Here is a 23090-nt window from a genome sequence, read left to right on the forward strand (position 1 = left end):
GCGGGTTCAATGAATATCCTGCCGCTGCCGTTGCCCACACCTTCTGTTTGCTGTTGCACTCTTTTGCTAAGGGCAGTTGCCATGGGCGAAGACAGATGGGTTGATTATACCCGGTGTCCATCTCACGTTGGACCAGTGTGGTCCAGGTACAGTCCTCGTTGTGGGTAGTGAATGTGATGAGTAGGTCCCATAGCTCTGTGTGGGGGAGAGACCCTCCTTGATCTGCTGAATGAGCTCCCACATGGCTGCACAGGTCTTCTGTGATGGGCCCTGAACTGGAACCTGGCTGTTTGAACCCACCATTGACTGGCACCATTCACACTCTAGTCTGGGCAGCTGGCTTGGCTCATGTAGCCTCCTGTCTGGCTGCTGACTTGAGTCAGCCATTCCATAGGTGGACATTATCAGTTCTCATTCCACTGCAACTCTTAATCACTATTGTCATTTGTCATTTAGTTAACACATATGAAAGCGGGCAGGCCTGGAATTTCATCATTTTAGGGGCAAGGACACTTGGCCTTTGGTGTTGTCAATTTTTTTTGAGGGCACATAGGCCAAATGCCAGGGCAGAAAGGCCATCAAATAAAACAAGATTTTAGTCCAATGAAAGAATTTGTTGAATTTAAGGGTTAGGGATGATAAACGAATCTGCAGTGAAATAGATAAATGATGGTATTTACAATCTGATCCATGCTCAGCCCTGCACCAATCTAAGTCACTGGATTGGTTTAAAGATGGGGCCCCGGGGGAGTTAAAATTTCAGAATCTCAACAAAAGACACTGGTGTCCACATGACAAGAAAGAGACACCGGTGTCTACTGTCTACATATTGACCAGAAAGAGACAGAGGAGAAAGTGGTACAGTCAGCTGGGGCATTAAGGCCACTGTGGCCTCAGGTCATGCCATATTGGTTTGAGGGGCACACGGCCAAACTGAGGGGCAACGACCGCTATGGCCTTCATGGCCTCCATGAAATTCCTGCCCTGAAAGCGGGTCCTCGTTATGTCCACAACAAATGCATGGATGGATGGATGGATGGATGGATGGATGGATGGATGGATGGGGTGGGTAGGTAGGTAGGTAGGTAGTATAGGTAAGTAGGTAGGTAGGTAGGTAGGTAGGTAGGTAGGTAGGTACGTAGGTAGGTAGGACGGACAGGTAGGTAGATCGTACTGTAGGTACTGTAGGTACTGTAGGTAGGTAGGTAGGAAGACTGACTGGTGGCATTGTTTTTTTTTTTTTTTTTTTTTTTTTACGTCACCTATCATGACGGACAGGAGGTGACTGCCATGGACCGCTTTATCCTCCACCCACTCTGCTTGCATGTGCATTATGCACGGCCATGAGCAGTTGAATCCCGGCTGCATGGTGGCATGCAGGCCTCTACTGTAGCATGGTAGCCGGTTTTACTTCTTGTAAGGCATTGTGGTGCATGTTGATTGATTGATTGATTGAAGGCTTTATTAGAAGTTTGCATAGGAAAATGTACAGATTCATGACGGTACAGTTCACTGGTACAAGGTCTACTAAAAGGAGATCCATGAAAAGACTAAGCTTATTTCAACAGGAAACCATTTAAGTATCTCATATAACATTGAATGACAGACAAATAGAACACAGTACTATGCAGTAGATATAAAGAAAAGAAAAAGATAACAGTAAGTCTAAACAAACAGTAAGTATATACAAGGAAGGGGCAGGGGATATATAACATTGAATGACAGACAAATAGAACACAGTACTATGCAGTAGATATAAAGAAAAGAAAAAGATAACAGTAAGTCTAAACAAACAGTAAGTATATACAAGGAAAATGCTATGTGAGCTTGTAGACAGGCTATTTTTGGTGCAACACACTGGTACGCAACTAAGAAGTAGGCTATAACTCAGGCTTAATGGTTAGGATTTTTGAGCGGTGGTCACACCGTCTCCATAGCGTGGCCGTGTGTGTAGGTATGTTTGTTTGTTTGTTTGTATGTGGGTGGGTGGGTCTGTATGTAGCCTCAAGCCTGTGTAGTACCTTTTCAGACCACACATGTTAAGGGAGGGGCGCTGTTGTCCAGGCCCCACACACACACACACACACACACACACACACACACACACACACACACACACACACACACACACGGGGGGGGGGGGGGGGGGCAGAACCACCGCTCAGTTCACACGGGTGTGATTTTTTATGGACATGCACTAGCCTACAGCATTATGATATACATCCAACTCCATGTCACATGTAAAACACTGTCATGGACAGTACTAAATCAGACTTTTTTTTTTCTTTCTTTCTTTACATGGCAATGGAAAAGTTTTTTTTCCAATAGAATTTATGCTAAATAGGATTTCTTGGGACTTTTGCTTAGGAATTACATTTTTATTAGAACAGATGAATTGTAGGCTAATTTGTGAAAGGTCATCATGTCTTTTAATGCCACAAGTAAAAAAAAAAGCCTACTTTCTGTGATGTGAATCATGGTAACAGAATTTTAAGTAATGTCAATCCCACTGTAACCTTAAGACTTATAGTCCTACTTAAATAGTGGGAATTTCCCACTAAGTCTAATGATTACAGCTGTTCATCCAAAGGCATGTTCTTCTTTTTTCTAAAGGAGTATTGGAAATATAGGCTTATTAGGCTAGTGTGATAAATGATGCTTTATAACTGAAATATAATATGGATGGAAGTACCTGAAGCACTTGAGTCTCCTTGAGTAAGTTGACACCATATAAACAACTAGAATTGACAGAGTCAATTTTGACAAGTGTGCCTGCAAATGCACGACCTTGTGTAGCGGTTTGGACGGTGAGACCATCCGCCAAGTTGTCTGTGTTTCGTTGTGAGAGGGTCTGTCCCCGTGAAAAACGCGTTCCGGCACGAAACGGTTACGTTTTGCGCGTTTGTGTTGCCCCCTAGGGGTCGAAGTGGAAATGCTTTTGGGGATCGGTTGAGTATGCCACCCCCGACCCATGGTTGAAATTCAGTGTTGACTCGACGTATTGTTTGTGATTTATGGCTATTGTTAGCGAACGGGCCCCTCCCGCTAACTTTGGAAGCGTGTTACGAACGAACGGTACGGATTATCGAGATATCCTTTGACTATGTTTATCGCATGGCTTTAAAGATCAAATGTACCGGTTTTTACGACATTTGAAGAAAATTTGTAGCAAAAGGAGTAAAAAGTGTGTTTAGGAGAAAATTCAAGATGGCGGAAAATCTTCCCATGTGCAAATTGGCGTATCCTATATGGAGAGATGCGTCGTGACCCAAGGAATCCAGGGAAAAAATAATTGTAATTCTGTGACCTACGGTTCAAGAGTTACGAGGCAAGCGGTCCGTTATAGCGCCACCATGTGGCCAAGTGGAAATGCTTTTTGGGATTCGTTGAGTATGCCACCCCCGAACTGTGGTTGAAATTCAGTGTTGAATGGACCTTTTGTTTGTGATTTATGGCTATTGTTTGCAAAACGGGCCCCTCCCGCTAACTTTGGAAGCACGTTACGAATGAACGGTATAGACTATCGAAATATCCTTTGACTATGTTTATCGCGTGGCTTCATAGATCACGTGTACCGGTTTTTAAGACATTTGAAGAAAATATGTAGGAAAAGGAGCAAAAAGTGTGTTTCGGAGAACATTCAAGATGGCGGAAAATCTATCCTGGCGCAAATGGGCGTGGCCTATATGGGGAGATGCGTCTTGGCCCAAGGAATCCGGGGAAAAAATAAGTTTAATTTTCCGACCTACGGTTCAACAGTTACAGGCCAAAACGTACACTGGGCTGTTATAGCGCCACCATGAGGCCAAATGACGCTATTATTTTTTATTTATTCCTTGTAATCATTATGAACCTCCTCTCTGAGTCTTGAAACTGTAGCCCCTATGGTTTGCGAGAGAAAAATTATTGAATGCGATTCCCATTATAAGTCAATGGGGACAGGTAAGGGTTAATTAATTTCTTAATAAATTCATATCAATTAAACTATAGAACCTTTCTCTTAGCAAGTTGATAGCACACGATTCCCGCGTAAGCCGGTCGATTTGACATATGGCGCGAGTGTGTGGTGCAAAAACTGTGGGAGGAGTAGCGTGCCAAACTTTGGGGAAATACATGTGTGTGTGTGTGTGTGCATGTCTGGCTTAAGTATGAGTGATAACAACTAGAATTGACAGAGTCAATTTTGACAAGTGTGCCTGCAGCACGGACCATCAGAAAAAGTCACTGACGTGGGCAGAACTGCTGCTGTTGAGCCGACTATAGTCCAAATGTTTTATACTTCCACCACGGACAATTCCACAACTGACAAACAACTGTCTGCTTAGGGGCCAGGGCCTAGACTTGCTATTTCTGTATACATAGACGGATACATAATATAAAGATTGGAATCTTGGGGTATACATAGACAGATACATAATAATATCTGGAATTTCCATAACACTTTTACAGTTCACTACAGTAAGGCACAGAACGGTACCATAAAAGTACAGTACACTACCATACAGTACAGTACAGAAGACACAGTACACTACAATACAGTAACGTACAGCACACTACAGTACGGTAAGGTACAGTACACTACAGCACAGTAAGCTACAGCACAGACAGTACAGAAGATACAGTACACTACAATACGGTAAGGTACAGTACACTACAGCAAAGTAAGGTACAGTACAGTACAGTACAGTACAGAAGACAGAGTACAATACAGTACGGTACGGTACAGTACAATACAGTGCAGTAAAGTACAGCACAGCTCAATCGCAATGCCTGTGTCTGAAACGCGTTCTGCCACGAAACGGTTACGTTTGGCGCGTTTGTGACCACAGAACAGTACCATAAAGTACAGTACACTACCATCCAGTTCATTACTATATCAGAACCGCCAACCAACACATTAATATTATCCACTCACTCACACCATCGCCTCACACAACAGGTAAAAAAGCATGGTCCATTAATTAGGCTAGACACTGTACCAATTGAAACTTGAAAGGCATAGGCTACAGATTACATAACTGCACGGACCATCAGAAAAAGTCACTGACGTGGGCAGAACTGCTGCTGTTGAGCCGACTATAGTCCAAATGTTTTATACTTCCACCACGGACAATTCCACAACTGACAAACAACTGTCTGCTTAGGGGCCAGGGCCTAGACTTGCTATTTCTGTATACATAGACGGATACATAATATAAAGATTGGAATCTTGGGGTATACATAGACAGATACATAATAATATCTGGAATTTCCATAACACTTTTACAGTTCACTACAGTAAGGCACAGAACGGTACCATAAAAGTACAGTACACTACCATACAGTACAGTACAGAAGACACAGTACACTACAATACAGTAACGTACAGCACACTACAGTACGGTAAGGTACAGTACACTACAGCACAGTAAGCTACAGCACAGACAGTACAGAAGATACAGTACACTACAATACGGTAAGGTACAGTACACTACAGCAAAGTAAGGTACAGTACAGTACAGTACAGTACAGAAGACAGAGTACAATACAGTACGGTACGGTACAGTACAATACAGTGCAGTAAAGTACAGCACAGCTCAATCGCAATGCCTGTGTCTGAAACGCGTTCTGCCACGAAACGGTTACGTTTGGCGCGTTTGTGACGCCCCCTAGGGGTCGAAGTGGAAATGCTTTTGGGGATTCGTTGAGTATGCCACCCCCGACCTGTGGTTGAAATTCCGTGGTGACTCGACTTATTGTTTGTGATTTATGGTTATCGTTTGTGAAACGGGCCCCTCCCGCTAACTTTGGAAGCGCGTTACGAACAAACGGTATTGACAATCAAAATATCCTTTGACTATGTTTATCGCCTGGCTTCATAGATCATGTGTACCGGTTTTTAAGACATTTGAAGAAAATATGTAGGAAAAGGAGCAAAAAGTGTGTTTTGGACAAAATTCAAGATGGCGGAAAATCTATCCATACGCAAATGGGCGTGGCCTATATGGGGAGATGCGTCATGACCCAAGGAATCCAGGGAAAAAATAATTTTCATTTTCCGACCTACGGTTCAAGAGTTACGGGGCAAAACGTAAAGTTGGCCGTTATAGCGCCACCATGAGGCCGAGTGATGTCATTATTTTTTGATTAATTCTTACAATCATTATGAACCTCCTCTCCAAGTCTTGAAACTGTAGCCCCTATGGTTTGCGAGAGAAAAACAATTGAATGCGATTCCCATTATAAGTCAATGGGGAAAATTAATTCACTAATAAATTAATATCAATTAAACTATAGAACCTTTCTCTTAGCAACTTGATAGCACACCATTCCCGAGTAAGCCGAGAAAAAGTCACTGACGTGGGCAGAACTGCTGCTGTTGAGCCGACTATAGTCCAAATGTTTTATACTTCCACCACGGACAATTCCACAACTGACAAACAACTGTCTGCTTAGGGGCCAGGGCCTAGACTTGCTATTTCTGTATACATAGACGGATACATAATATAAAGATTGGAATCTTGGGGTATACATAGACAGATACATAATAATATCTGGAATTTCCATAACACTTTTACAGTTCACTACAGTAAGGCACAGAACGGTACCATAAAAGTACAGTACACTACCATACAGTACAGTACAGAAGACACAGTACACTACAATACAGTAACGTACAGCACACTACAGTACGGTAAGGTACAGTACACTACAGCACAGTAAGCTACAGCACAGACAGTACAGAAGATACAGTACACTACAATACGGTAAGGTACAGTACACTACAGCAAAGTAAGGTACAGTACAGTACAGTACAGTACAGAAGACAGAGTACAATACAGTACGGTACGGTACAGTACAATACAGTGCAGTAAAGTACAGCACAGCTCAATCGCAATGCCTGTGTCTGAAACGCGTTCTGCCACGAAACGGTTACGTTTGGCGCGTTTGTGACCACAGAACAGTACCATAAAGTACAGTACACTACCATCCAGTTCATTACTATATCAGAACCGCCAACCAACACATTAATATTATCCACTCACTCACACCATCGCCTCACACAACAGGTAAAAAAGCATGGTCCATTAATTAGGCTAGACACTGTACCAATTGAAACTTGAAAGGCATAGGCTACAGATTACATAACTGCACGGACCATCAGAAAAAGTCACTGACGTGGGCAGAACTGCTGCTGTTGAGCCGACTATAGTCCAAATGTTTTATACTTCCACCACGGACAATTCCACAACTGACAAACAACTGTCTGCTTAGGGGCCAGGGCCTAGACTTGCTATTTCTGTATACATAGACGGATACATAATATAAAGATTGGAATCTTGGGGTATACATAGACAGATACATAATAATATCTGGAATTTCCATAACACTTTTACAGTTCACTACAGTAAGGCACAGAACGGTACCATAAAAGTACAGTACACTACCATACAGTACAGTACAGAAGACACAGTACACTACAATACAGTAACGTACAGCACACTACAGTACGGTAAGGTACAGTACACTACAGCACAGTAAGCTACAGCACAGACAGTACAGAAGATACAGTACACTACAATACGGTAAGGTACAGTACACTACAGCAAAGTAAGGTACAGTACAGTACAGTACAGTACAGAAGACAGAGTACAATACAGTACGGTACGGTACAGTACAATACAGTGCAGTAAAGTACAGCACAGCTCAATCGCAATGCCTGTGTCTGAAACGCGTTCTGCCACGAAACGGTTACGTTTGGCGCGTTTGTGACGCCCCCTAGGGGTCGAAGTGGAAATGCTTTTGGGGATTCGTTGAGTATGCCACCCCCGACCTGTGGTTGAAATTCCGTGGTGACTCGACTTATTGTTTGTGATTTATGGTTATCGTTTGTGAAACGGGCCCCTCCCGCTAACTTTGGAAGCGCGTTACGAACAAACGGTATTGACAATCAAAATATCCTTTGACTATGTTTATCGCCTGGCTTCATAGATCATGTGTACCGGTTTTTAAGACATTTGAAGAAAATATGTAGGAAAAGGAGCAAAAAGTGTGTTTTGGACAAAATTCAAGATGGCGGAAAATCTATCCATACGCAAATGGGCGTGGCCTATATGGGGAGATGCGTCATGACCCAAGGAATCCAGGGAAAAAATAATTTTCATTTTCCGACCTACGGTTCAAGAGTTACGGGGCAAAACGTAAAGTTGGCCGTTATAGCGCCACCATGAGGCCGAGTGATGTCATTATTTTTTGATTAATTCTTACAATCATTATGAACCTCCTCTCCAAGTCTTGAAACTGTAGCCCCTATGGTTTGCGAGAGAAAAACAATTGAATGCGATTCCCATTATAAGTCAATGGGGAAAATTAATTCACTAATAAATTAATATCAATTAAACTATAGAACCTTTCTCTTAGCAACTTGATAGCACACCATTCCCGAGTAAGCCGGTCGATTTGACATATGGCGCGAGTGTGTGGTGGAAAAACTGTGGGAGGAGTAGCGTGCCAAACTTTGGGGAAAAGTATGGACAGACTTAAATACTAGAATTGACAGAGTCAATTTTGACAAGTGTGCCTGCAGCTCGCTAAATGCGCGACCTTGTGCGAAGGTTCGGACTGTGAGACCGTCCGCCGAGTCGTCTGCGTTTCGTCGTGAGAGGGTCGGTCCCCGTGAAAAACGCGTTCTGGCACGAAACGGTTACGTTTCGCGCGTTTGTGACGCCCCCTAGGGGTCGAAGTGGAAATGCTTTTGGGGATCCGTTGAGTATGCCACCCCCGACCTGTGGTTGAAATTCAGTGTCAACTCGACCTATTGTTTGTGATTTATGGCTATCGTTTGCGAAACGTGCCACTCCCGCTAACTTTGGAAGCGCGTTACGAACGAACGGTACGGACTATCGACATATCCTTTGACTATGTTTATCGCGTGGCTTCATAGATCATGTGTACCAGTTTTTGAGACATTTGAAGAAAATATGTAGGAAAAGGAGCAAAAAGTGTGTTTTGGAGAAAATTCAAGATGGCGGAAAATCTACCCATACGCAAATGGGCGTGGCCTATATCGGGAGATGCGTCTGGACCCAAGGAATCCAGGGAAAAACTAATTTTAATATTCCGACCTACGGTTCAAGAGTTACGGGGCAAAACGTAAAGTTGGCCGTTATAGCGCCACCATGAGGCCGAGTGATGTCATTATTTTTTGATTAATTCTTACAATCATTATGAACCTCCTCTCCAAGTCTTGAAACTGTAGCCCCTATGGTTTGCGAGAGAAAAATAATTGAATGCGATTCCCATTATAAGTCAATGGGGAAAATTAATTCACTAATAAATTAATATCAATTAAACTATAGAACCTTTCTCTTAGCAACTTGATAGCACACCATTCCCGAGTAAGCCGGTCGATTTGACATATGGCGCGAGTGTGTGGTGCAAAAACTGTGGGAGGAGTAGCGTGCCAAACTTTGGGGAAAAGTATGGACAGACTTAAGTAAGTAAATATGAGCGATAACAATAAGTCTGCCCATGCTATGCATAGGCACACTTAATAAATAAATATGAGCGATTGCAATAAGTCTGCCAATGCTATGCATAGGCACACTTAACTAGAATTGACATGGTCAATTTTGACAAGTGTGCCTGCAGTGCAGCTCCATAAATGCGCGACCTCGTGCGGCGGTTCGGACCGTGAGACCGTCCGCCGAGTCGTCCGCGTTTCGTTGTGAGAGGGTCGGTCCCCGTGAAAAACGCGTTCTGGCACGAAACGGTTACGTCTGGCGCGTTTGTGACGCCCCCTAGGGGTCGAAGTGGAAATGCTTTTGGGGATTCGTTGAGTATGCCACCCCCGACCTGTGGTTGAAATGCAGTGTTGACTCGACCTATTGTTTGTGATTTATGGCTATCGTTTGCCAAACGTGCCCCTCCCGCCAACTTTGGAAGCGCGTTACGAAAGAACGGTATGGACTATCGAAATATCCTTTGACTATGTTTATTGGATGGCTTCATAGATCATGTGTACCGGTTTTTAAGACATTTGACGAAAATATGTAGGAAAAGGAGCAAAAAGTGTGTTTTGGAGAAAATTAAAGATGGCGGAAAATCTATCCCTACGCAAATGGGCGGGGCCTATATGGGGAGATGCGTCATGACCCAAGGAATCCTGGGAAAAAATAATTTTAATTTTCCGATCTACGGTTCAAGAGTTACGGGGCAAAACGTAAACTGGGCTGTTATAGCGCCACCATGAGGCCGAGTGATGTAATTATTTAACGATTTATTCTTAAAATTATTATGAATCTCCTCTCCGAGTTTTGAAACTGTATCCCATATGGTTTGCGAGAGAAAAATACTTGAATGTGAATTTTTGCATTCTCCCATTTTGGTGGTAGGCTTTACCCTGATCAATATCAAAAGTGTTTTTTGCCGATTACGTCGCCATTGTAAGGCGGATCGGAAAGAGAGTTGATAGCACACCATTCCCGGCCGAGCCGCACGTTTTGATGTATGTATTGCGGGGGTGGCGTAAATGGTGCGGGACTAGTAGCGTGCCGAAGTTTTTTTGAGCGATAACAATAAGTCTGCCAATGCATAGCATTGGCACACTTAACTAGAATTGACAGAGTCAATTTTGACAAGTGTGCCTGCTGTGCGCGACCTTGTGCAGCGGTTTGGACGGTGAGACAATCCGCCAAGTCGCCCGTGTTTCGTTGTGAGAGGGTCGGTCCCCGTGAAAAACGCGTTCTGGCACGAAACGGTTACGTTTGGGTCGAAGTGGAAATGCTTTTGGGGATTTGTTGAGTATGCCACCCGCGACCTGTGGTTGAAATTCTGTGTTGACTCGACCTATTGTGTGTGATTTAAAATCTCAAAGTCCAGATATGTTCTCTAAGTAATGTGTTTTTGGATTGACTTTAAAGCTATCTTACTCCACTTTTGTACAGTAAAATGTTACAAAGATGTTATCAGAGGTACAGTAGGACGTTCTTAGGGGATTGCCGTTGTAATAGTGAACAGAACTATTATGGTGTTTTTTCAGTTAAATCTCAAAGTCCAGAGATTTTGACTAAGTAACATGTTTTTGTAGTGACTTTAAAGCTATATTACTCCACCTTTGTATAGTCAAATCTTACCAAAATGTTATCATAGGCATAGTAAGACATTCTTATGGGATTCCCATTGGAATAGTGGACAGAACTATTATGTTGTTTTTTCAGTTAAAGCTCAAAGTACAGAGATTTTCTCTAAATAATGTGTTTTTGTAGTGACTTTAAAGCTATATTACTCCACTTTTGTACAGTAAAATCTTACAAAGATGTTATCAGAGGTAGAGTAAGACATTCTTAATGGATTCCCATTGTAATATTGAACAGAACTATTATGGTGTTTTTTGAGTTAAAGCTCAAAGTCCAGAGATTTTGTCTAAGTAATATGTTTACGTTTGGCGCGTTTGTGACGCCCCCTAGGGGTCGAAGTGGAAATGCTTTTGGGGATCCGTTGAGTATGCCACCCCCGACCTGTGGTTGAAATTCGGTGGTGACTCGACCTATTGTTTGTGAGTTAGGGCAATTTTTTGCCAAACGGGCCCCTCCCGCTAACTTTGGAAGCGCGTTACGAACGAACGGTACGAACTATCGAAATATCCTTTGACTATGTATATCGCATGGCTTCATAGATCATGTGTACCGGTTTTTAAGACATTTGAAGAAAATATGTAGGAAAAGGAGCAAAAAGTGTGTTTTGGACAAAATTCAAGATGGCGGAAAATCTATCCCTACGCAAATGGGCGGGGCCTATATGGGGAGATGCGTCATGACCCAAGGAATCCAGGGAAAAAATAATTTTTATTTTCCGACCTAGGGTTCAAGAGTTACGGGGCAAAACGTAAAGTTGGCCGTTATAGCGCCACCATGAGGCCGAGTGATGTAATTATTTTTTGATTAATTCTTACTATCATTATGAACATCCTCTCCAAGTCTTGAAACTGTAGCTCCTATGGTTTGCGAGAGAAAAATAATTGAATGCGATTCCCATTATAAGTCGATGGGGAAAATTAATTCACTAATAAATTCATATCAATTAAACTATAGAACCTTTCTCTTAGCAACTTGATAGCACACGATTCCCGCGTAAGCCGGTCGATTTGACATATGGCGCGAGTGTGTGGTGCAAAAACTGTGGGAGGAGTAGCGTGCCAAACTTTGGGGAAAAGTATGGACAGAAAGACTTAAATAAATACTATAATTGACAGAGTCAATTTTGACAAGTGTGCCTGCAGTGCAGCTCGCTAAATGCGCGACCTCGTGCAGCGGTTCGGACCGTGAGACCATCCGCCGAGTCGTCTGCGTTTCGTTGTGAGAGGGTCGTTCCCCGTGAAAAACGCGTTTTGGCCCGAAAGGGTTACGTTTCGCGCGCTTGTGACGCCCCCTACGGGTCGAAGTGGAAATGCTTTACGTGATACGTAGAGTATGCCACCCCCGACCTTTGGGTGAAATTCGGTGTTGACCCGACCTTTTGTTTGTTAGTTATGGCTATTGTTTGCGAAACGGGCCCCTCCCGCTAACTTTGGAAGCGCGTTACGAACGAACGGTAAGAACTATCGAAATATCCTTTGACTATGTTTATCGCGTGGCTTCATAGATCATGTGTACTGGTTTTTAAGACATTTGAAGAAAATATGTAGGAAAAGGAGCAAAAAGTGTGTTTCGGAGAAAATTCAAGATGGCGGAAAATCTATCCTGGCGCAAATGGGCGTGGCCTATATGGGGAGATGCGTATTGGCCCAAGGAATCCGGGGAAAAAATAAGTTTAATTTTCCGACCTACGGTTCAACAGTTACAGGCCAAAACGTACACTGGGCTGTTATAGCGCCACCATGAGGCCAATTGACGCTATTATTTTTTATTTATTCCTTGTAATCATTATGAACCTCCTCTCCGAGTCTTGAAACTGTAGCCCCTATGGTTTGCGAGAGAAAAATAATTGAATGCGATTTCCCATTATAAGTCAATGGGGACAGGTAAGGGTTAATTAATTCACTAATAAATTCATATCAATTAAACTATAGAACCTTTCTCTTAGCAAGTTGATAGCACACGATTCCCGCGTAAGCCGGTCGATTTGACATATGGCGCGAGTGTGTGGTGCAAAAACTGTGGGAGGAGTAGCGTGCCAAACTTTGGGGAAATACATGTGTGTGTGTGTGTCTGGCTTAAGTATGAGTGATAACAATAAGTCTGCCCATGCTATGCATAGGCACACTTAACTAGAATTGACGGAGTCAATTTTGACAAGTGTGCCTGCAGCGCGCTAAATGCGCGACCTTGTGCGGCGGTTCGGACTGTGAGACAGTCTGCCGAGTCGTCCGTGTGTCGTTTTGAGAGGGTCGGTCCCCTCGAAAAACGCGTTCTGGCACGAAACGGTTACGTTTCGCGCGTTTGTGACGCCCCCTAGGGGTCGAAGTGGAAATGCTTTTGGGGATTCGTTGAGTATGCCACCCCCGACCTGTGGTTGAAATTCAGTGTTGACTCGACCTATTGTTTGTGATTTATGGCTATCGTTTGCGAAACTTGCCCCTCCCGCTAACTTTGGAAGCACGTTACGAACGAACGGTACGAACTATCGAAATATCCTTTGACTATGTTTATCGCGTGGCTTCATAGATCATGTGTACCGGTTTTTAAGACATTTGAAGAAAATATGTAGGAAAAGGAGCAAAAAGTGTGTTTTGGACAAAATTCAAGATGGCGGAAAATCTATCCATACGCAAATGGGCGTGGCCTATATGGGGAGATGCGTCATGACCCAAGGAATCCAGGGAAAAAATAATTTTCATTTTCCGACCTACGGTTCAAGAGTTACGGGGCAAAACGTAAAGTTGGCCGTTATAGCGCCACCATGAGGCCGAGTGATGTAATTATTTTTTGATTAATTCTTACAATCATTATGAACCTCCTCTCCAAGTCTTGAAACTGTAGCCCCTATGGTTTGCGAGAGAAAAATAATTGAATGCGATTCCCATTATAAGTCAATGGGGAAAATTAATTCACTAATAAATTAATATCAATTAAACTATAGAACCTTTCTCTTAGCAACTTGATAGCACACCATTCCCGAGTAAGCCGGTCCATTTGACATATGGCGCGAGTGTGTGGTGCGAAAACTGTGGGAGGAGTAGCGTGCCAAACTTTGGGGAAAAGTATGGACAGACTTAAGTAAGTAAATAAATAAATAAATATGAGCGATAACAATAAGTCTGCCCATGCTATGCATAGGCACACTTAACTAGAATTGACAGAGTCAATTTTGACAAGTGTGCCTGCAGCGCGCTAAACGCGCGACCTCGTGCGGCGGTTCGGACGGTGAGACCGTCCGCCGAGTCGTCCGCGTTTCGTTGCGAGAGGGTCGGTCCCCGTGAAAAACGCGTTCTGGCACGAAACGGTTACGTTTCGCGCGTTTGTGACGCCCCCTAGGGGTCGAAGTGGAAATGCTTTTGGGGATCCGTTGAGTATGCCACCCCCGACCTGTGGTTGAAATTCGGTGTTGACTCGACCTATTGTTTGTGATTTATGGCTATTGTTTGCGAAACGTGCCCCTCCCGCTAAGTTTGGAAGCGCGTTACGAACGAACGGTACGGACTATCGAAATATCCTTTGACTATGTTTATCGCGTGGCTTCATAGATCAAGTGTACCGGTTTTTAAGACATTTGAAGAAAATATGTAGGAAAAGGAGCAAAAAGTGTGTTTTGGAGAAAATTCAAGATGGCGGAAAATCTATCCCTACGCAAATGGGCGTGGCCTATATCGAGAGATGCGTCTTGACCCAAGGAATCCACGGAAAAGAAAATTTTAATTTTCCGATCTACGGTTCAAGAGTTACGGGGCAAAACGTAAAGTGGGCCGTTATAGCGCCACCATGAGGATGAGTGATGTAATTATTTTTTGATTTATTCTTAAAATCATTATGAATCTCCTCTGCAAGGTTTGAAACTGTAGCCCCTATGCTTTGCGAAAGAAAAATACTTGAATGTGAATTTCTGCTTTCTCCCATTATAAGTCAATGGGGACAATTACGTTTTGCGCGTTTGTGACGCCCCCTACGGGTCGAATTGGAAACGCTTTTGGGGATTCCTTGAGTAAGCCACCCGCAGCCTGTGGTTGAAATTCATTGCTGACTCAACGTTTTGTTTGTGATTTATGGCTATTATTTGCAAAACGGGCCCCTCCCGCTAACTCTGGAAGCCCGTTACGAACGAATGGTATGGACTATAGACATATCCCTTGACTATGTTCATTGCATGGGTTAGTAGATCATGTGTACCCATTTTTGTGACATTTGAAGAAAATATGTAGGAAAAAATGCAAAAAGTGTGTTTTGGAGAAAATTTGAAATGGTGAAAAATCTTCCCATGTGCAAATTGGCGTGTCCTATATGGAGAGATGCGTCGTGACCCAAGGAATCCAGGGAAAAAAGAATTTTAATTCTCCGACCTATGGTTCAAGAGTTACGAGGCAAGTGGTCCGTTATAGCGCCACCATGTGGCCAATTGGAAATGCTTTTGGGGATCGTTGAGTATGCCACCCCCGACCTGTGGTTGAAATTCAGTGTTGACTGGACCTTTTGTTTGTGATTTATGGCTATTGTTTGCAAAACGGGCCCCTCCCGCTAACTTTGGAAGCGCGTTACGAACGAACGTAATGGACTATCGCAATATCCCTTGAGTATGTTCATTGCATGGGTTCATAGATCATGTGTACCGTTTTTTGTGCAATTTGAAGAAAATATGTCGGAAAAGGAACAAAAAGTGTGTTTTGGAGAAAATTCAAGATGGCGGAAAATCTATCCTGGCGCAAATGGGCGTGGCCTATATCGGGAGATGCGTCTTGACCCAAGGGATCCAGGGAAAAAAGAATTTTAATTTTCCGACCTACGGTTCAACAGTTACAGGCCAAAACGTAAAGTGGGCTGTTATAGCGCCACCATGAGGCCAAATGACACTATTATTTTTTATTTAATCCTTGAAATCATTATGAACCTCCTCTCCAAGTGTTGAAACTGTAGGCCCTATGGTTTGCGAGAGAAAATTAATTGAATGTGAGTTTTTGCCATTCCCATTATAAGTCAATGGGGAGAAATTAATGCACTAATAAATTAATATCAATTAAACTATAGAACCTTTCTCTTAGCAACTTAATAGCACACCATTCCCGAGTAAGCCGGTCGATTTGACATATGGCGCGAGTGTGTGTTGCAAAAACTGTGGGAGGAATAGCGTGCCAAACTTTGGGGAATCGTATGGACAGACATAAATAAATATGAGCGAGAACAATAAGTGTCCCATGCTATGCATAGGCACACTTAACTAGAATTGACAGAGTCAATTTTGACAAGTGTGCCTGCAGTGCGCGACCTTGTGCAGCGGTTTGGACGGTGAGACAATCCGCCAAGTCGCCCGTGTTTCGTTGTGAGAGGGTCGGTCCCCGTGAAAAACGCGTTCCGGCATGAAACGGTTACGTTTCGCGCGTTTATGACGCCCCCTAGGGGTCTAAGTGGAAATGCTTTTGGGGATCCGTTGAGTATGCCACCCCCGACCTGTGGTTGAAATTCAGTGTCGACTCGACCTATTGTTTGTGATTTATGGCTATCGTTTGCGAAACGTGCCCCTCCCGCTAACTTTGGAAGCGCGTTACGAACGAACGGTACGGACTATCGACATATCCTTTGACTATGTTTATCGCGTGGCTTCATAGATCATGTGTACCGGTTTTTAAGACATTTGAAGAAAATATGTAGGAAAAGGAGCAAAAAGTGTGTTTTGGAGAAAATTTGAAATGGTGAAAAATCTTCCCATGTGCAAATTGGCGTGTCCTATATGGAGAGATGCGTCGTGACCCAAGGAATCCAGGGAAAAAAGAATTTTAATTCTCCGACCTATGGTTCAAGAGTTACGAGGCAAGTGGTCCGTTATAGCGCCACCATGTGGCCAATTGGAAATGCTTTTGGGGATCGTTGAGTATGCCACCCCCGACCTGTGGTTGAAATTCAGTGTTGACTGGACCTTTTGTTTGTGATTTATGGCTATTGTTTGCAAAACGGGCCCCTTTCGCTAACTTTGGAAGCACGTTACGAACAAACGTAATGGACTATCGCAATATCCCTTGAGTATGTTCATTGCATGGGTTCATAGATCATGTGTACCGTTTTTTGTGCAATTTGAAGAAAATATGTCGGAAAAGGAACAAAAAGTGTGTTTTGGAGAAAATTCAAGATGGCGGAAAATCTATCCTGGCGCAAATGGGCGTGGCCTATATCGGGAGATGCGTCTTGACCCAAGGAATCCAGGGAAAAAATAATTTTAATTTTCCGACCTACGGTTCAACAGTTACAGGCCAAAACGTAAAGTGGCCTGTTATAGCGCCACCATGAGGCCGAGTGATGTAATTATTTTTTGATTAATTCTTACAATCATTATGAACCTCCTCTCCAAGTCTTGAAACTGTAGCCCCTATGGTTTGCGAGAGAAAAATAATTGAATGTGAATTTTTGCTTTCTCCCATTATAAGTCAATGGGGACAATTTAATTCACTAATAAATTAATATAAATTAAACTATAGAACCTTTCTCTTAGCAAGTTACTAGCACACCATTCCCGAGTAAGCCGGTCGATTTGACATATGGCGCGAGTGTGTGGTGCAAAAACTGTGGGAGGAGTAGCGTGCCAAACTTTGGGGAAAAGCATGGACATACATACACTAGAATTGACAGAGTCAATTTTGACAAGTGTGCCTGCAGTGCGCGACCTTGTGCAGCGGTTTGGACGGTGAGACAATCCGCCAAGCCCGTGTTTCGTTGTGAGAGGGTCGGTCCCCGTGAAAAACGCGTTCTGGCACGAAACGGTTACGTTTCGCGCGTTTGTGACGCCCCCTATGGGTCGAAGTGGAAATGCTTTTGGGGATTCGTTGAGTATGCCACCCCCGACCTGTGGTTGAAATTCGGTGGTGACTCGACTTATTGTTTGTGATTTATGGCTATCGTTTGTGAAACGGGCCCCTCCCGCTAACTTTGGAAGCGCGTTACGAACAAACGGTATGGACTATCGAAATATCCTTTGACTATGTTTATCGCGTGGCTTCATAGATCATGTGTACCTGTTTTTAAGACATTTGAAGAAAATATGTAGGAAAAGGAGCAAAAAGTGTGTTTTGGACAAAATTCAAGATGGCGGAAAATCTATCCATACGCAAATGGGCGTGGCCTATATGGGGAGATGCGTCATGACCCAAGGAATCCAGGGAAAAAATAATTTTCATTTTCCGACCTACGGTTCAAGAGTTACGGGGCAAAACGTAAAGTTGGCCGTTATAGCGCCACCATGAGGCCGAGTGATGTCATTATTTTTTGATTAATTCTTACAATCATTATGAACCTCCTCTCCAAGTCTTGAAACTGTAGCCCCTATGGTTTGCGAGAGAAAAATAATTGAATGCGATTCCCATTATAAGTCAATGGGGAAAATTAATTCACTAATAAATTAATATCAATTAAACTATAGAACCTTTCTCTTAGCAACTTGATAGCACACCATTCCCGAGTAAGCCGGTCGATTTGACATATGGCGCGAGTGTGTGGTGCGAAAACTGTGGGAGGAGTAGCGTGCCAAACTTTGGGGAAAAGTATGGACAGACTTAAGTAAGTAAATATGAGCGATAACAATAAGTCTGCCCATGCTATGCATAGGCACACTTAATAAATATGAGCGATTGCAATAAGTTGCCAATGCTATGCATAGGCACACTTAACTAGAATTGACGGAGTCAATTTTGACAAGTGTGCCTGCAGCGCGCTAAATGCGCGACCTTGTGCGGCGGTTCGGACTGTGAGACAGTCTGCCGAGTCGTCCGTGTGTCGTTGTGAGAGGGTCGGTCCCCTCGAAAAACGCGTTCTGGCACGAAACGGTTACGTTTCGCGCGTTTGTGACGCCCCCTAGGGGTCGAAGTGGAAATGCTTTTGGGGATTCGTTGAGTATGCCACCCCCGACCTGTGGTTGAAATTCAGTGTTGACTCGACCTATTGTTTGTGATTTATGGCTATCGTTTGCGAAACTTGCCCCTCCCGCTAACTTTGGAAGCACGTTACGAACGAACGGTACGAACTATCGAAATATCCTTTGACTATGTTTATCGCGTGGCTTCATAGATCATGTGTACCGGTTTTTAAGACATTTGAAGAAAATATGTAGGAAAAGGAGCAAAAAGTGTGTTTTGGACAAAATTCAAGATGGCGGAAAATCTATCCATACGCAAATGGGCGTGGCCTATATGGGGAGATGCGTCATGACCCAAGGAATCCAGGGAAAAAATAATTTTCATTTTCCGACCTACGGTTCAAGAGTTACGGGGCAAAAGGTAAAGTTGGCCGTTATAGCGCCACCATGAGGCCGAGTGATGTCATTATTTTTTGATTAATTCTTACAATCATTATGAACCTCCTCTCCAAGTCTTGAAACTGTAGCCCCTATGGTTTGCGAGAGAAAAATAATTGAATGCGATTCCCATTATAAGTCAATGGGGAAAATTAATTCACTAATAAATTAATATCAATTAAACTATAGAACCTTTCTCTTAGCAACTTGATAGCACACCATTCCCGAGTAAGCCGGTCGATTTGACATATGGCGCGAGTGTGTGGTGCAAAAACTGTGGGAGGAGTAGCGTGCCAAACTTTGGGGAAAAGTATGGACAGACTTAAGTAAATAAATATGAGCGATAACAATAAGTCTGCCCATGCTATGCATAGGCACACTTAACTAGAATTGACAGAGTCAATTTTGACAAGTGTGCCTGCTGTGCGCGACCTTGTGCAGCGGTTTGGACGGTGAGACAATCCGCCAAGTCGCCCGTGTTTCGTTGTGAGAGGGTCGGTCCCCGTGAAAAACGCGTTCTGGCACGAAACGGTTACGTTTGGGTCGAAGTGGAAATGCTTTTGGGGATTTGTTGAGTATGCCACCCGCGACCTGTGGTTGAAATTCTGTGTTGACTCGACCTATTGTGTGTGATTTAAAATCTCAAAGTCCAGATATGTTCTCTAAGTAATGTGTTTTTGGATTGACTTTAAAGCTATCTTACTCCACTTTTGTACAGTAAAATGTTACAAAGATGTTATCAGAGGTACAGTAGGACGTTCTTAGGGGATTGCCGTTGTAATAGTGAACAGAACTATTATGGTGTTTTTTCAGTTAAATCTCAAAGTCCAGAGATTTTGACTAAGTAACATGTTTTTGTAGTGACTTTAAAGCTATATTACTCCACCTTTGTATAGTCAAATCTTACCAAAATGTTATCATAGGCATAGTAAGACATTCTTATGGGATTCCCATTGGAATAGTGGACAGAACTATTATGTTGTTTTTTCAGTTAAAGCTCAAAGTACAGAGATTTTCTCTAAATAATGTGTTTTTGTAGTGACTTTAAAGCTATATTACTCCACTTTTGTACAGTAAAATCTTACAAAGATGTTATCAGAGGTAGAGTAAGACATTCTTAATGGATTCCCATTGTAATATTGAACAGAACTATTATGGTGTTTTTTGAGTTAAAGCTCAAAGTCCAGAGATTTTGTCTAAGTAATATGTTTACGTTTGGCGCGTTTGTGACGCCCCCTAGGGGTCGAAGTGGAAATGCTTTTGGGGATCCGTTGAGTATGCCACCCCCGACCTGTGGTTGAAATTCGGTGGTGACTCGACCTATTGTTTGTGAGTTAGGGCAATTTTTTGCCAAACGGGCCCCTCCCGCTAACTTTGGAAGCGCGTTACGAACGAACGGTACGAACTATCAAAATATCCTTTGACTATGTATATCGCATGGCTTCATAGATCATGTGTACCGGTTTTTAAGACATTTGAAGAAAATATGTAGGAAAAGGAGCAAAAAGTGTGTTTTGGACAAAATTCAAGATGGCGGAAAATCTATCCCTACGCAAATGGGCGGGGCCTATATGGGGAGATGCGTCATGACCCAAGGAATCCAGGGAAAAAATAATTTTTATTTTCCGACCTAGGGTTCAAGAGTTACGGGGCAAAACGTAAAGTTGGCCGTTATAGCGCCACCATGAGGCCGAGTGATGTAATTATTTTTTGATTAATTCTTACTATCATTATGAACCTCCTCTCCAAGTCTTGAAACTGTAGCTCCTATGGTTTGCGAGAGAAAAATAATTGAATGCGATTCCCATTATAAGTCAATGGGGACAGGTAAGGGTTAATTAATTCACTAATAAATTCATATCAATTAAACTATAGAACCTTTCTCTTAGCAAGTTGATAGCACACGATTCCCGCGTAAGCCGGTCGATTTGACATATGGCGCGAGTGTGTGGTGCAAAAACTGTGGGAGGAGTAGCGTGCCAAACTTTGGGGAAATCCATGTGTGTGTGTGTGTCTGGCTTAAGTATGAGTGATAACAATAAGTCTGCCCATGCTATGCATAGGCACACTTAACTAGAATTGACAGAGTCAATTTTGACAAGTGTGCCTGCAGTGCAGCTCGCTAAATGCGCGACCTCGTGCAGCGGTTCGGACCGTGAGACCATCCGCCGAGTCGTCTGCGTTTCATTGTGAGAGGGTCGTTCCCCGTGAAAAACGCGTTTTGGCCCGAAAGGGTTACGTTTCGCGCGCTTGTGACGCCCCCTACGGGTCGAAGTGGAAATGCTTTACGGGATACGTAGAGTATGCCACCCCCGACCTTTAAGTGAAATTCGGTGTTGACCCGACCTTTTGTTTGTTATTTATGGCTATTGTTTGCGAAACGGGCCCCTCCCGCTAACTTTGGAATCGCGTTACGGACGAACGGTAAGGACTATCGAAATATCCCTTGAATAGGTTCATCGGGTGGGTTCATAGATCATGTGTACCGCTTTTTGTGACATTTGAAGAAAATATGTTGTAAAAGGAGCAAAAAGTGTGTTTTGGAGAAAATGCAAGATGGCGGAAAATCTAGCCCTACGCAAATGGGCGGGGCCTATATGGGGAGATGCGTCTTGACCCAAGGAATCGAGGGAAAAAATAATTTTCATTTTCCGATCTACGGTTCAAGAGTTACGAGGCAAGTGGTCCGTTATAGCGCCACCATGTGGCCGAGTGGAAATGCTTTTGGGGATTCGTTGAGTATGCCACCCCTGACCTTTGGTTGAAATTCAGTGTTGACTCGACGTTTTGTTTGTGATTTATGGCTATTGTTTGCGAAACGGGCTCCTCCCACTAACTTTAGAAGCGCGTTACGAACGAACGATATGGACTATCAAAATATCCCTTGAGTATGTTCATTGTAAGGGTTCATAGATCATGTGTACCGCTTTTTGTGCCATTTGAAGAAAATATGTTGTAAAAGGAGCAAAAAGTGTGTTTTGGAGAAAATGCAAGATGGCGGAAAATCTATCCTGGCGCAAATGGGCGTGGCCTATATGGGGAGATGCGTCATGACCCAAGGAATCCAGGGAAAAAAGATTTTTAATTTTCCGACCTATGGTTCAAGAGTTACAGGCCAAAAGGTAAAGTGGGCTGTTATAGCGCCACCATGAGGCCAAAAGACACTATTATTTTTTATTTAATCCTTGACATCATTATGAACCTCCTCTCCAAGTCTTGAAACTGTAGCCCCTATGGTTTGCGAGAGAAAAATAATTGAATGCGATTCCCATTATAAGTCAATGGGGAAAATTAATTCACTAATAAATTCATATCAATTAAACTATAGTACCTTTCTCTTAGCAAGTTGATAGCACACGATTCCCGCGTAAGCCGGTCGATTTGACATATGGCGCGAGTGTGTGGTGCAAAAACTGTGGGAGGAGTAGCGTGCCAAACTTTGGGGAAAAGTATGGACAGACTTAAATACTAGAATTGACAGAGTCAATTTTGACAAGTGTGCCTGCAGCGCGCTACTACCATACAGTACAGTACAGAAGACACAGTACACTACAATACAGTAAGGTACAGCACACTACAGTACGGTAAGGTACAGTACACTACAGCACAGTAAGCTACAGCACAGACAGTACAGAAGATACAGTACACTACAATACAGTAAGGTACAGTACACTACAGCAGAGTAA

Source organism: Nannobrachium achirus, assembly GCF_963921795.1.
Source record: "Nannobrachium achirus genome assembly, chromosome: 5".
Taxonomy (NCBI): Eukaryota; Metazoa; Chordata; class Actinopteri; order Myctophiformes; family Myctophidae; genus Nannobrachium; species Nannobrachium achirus.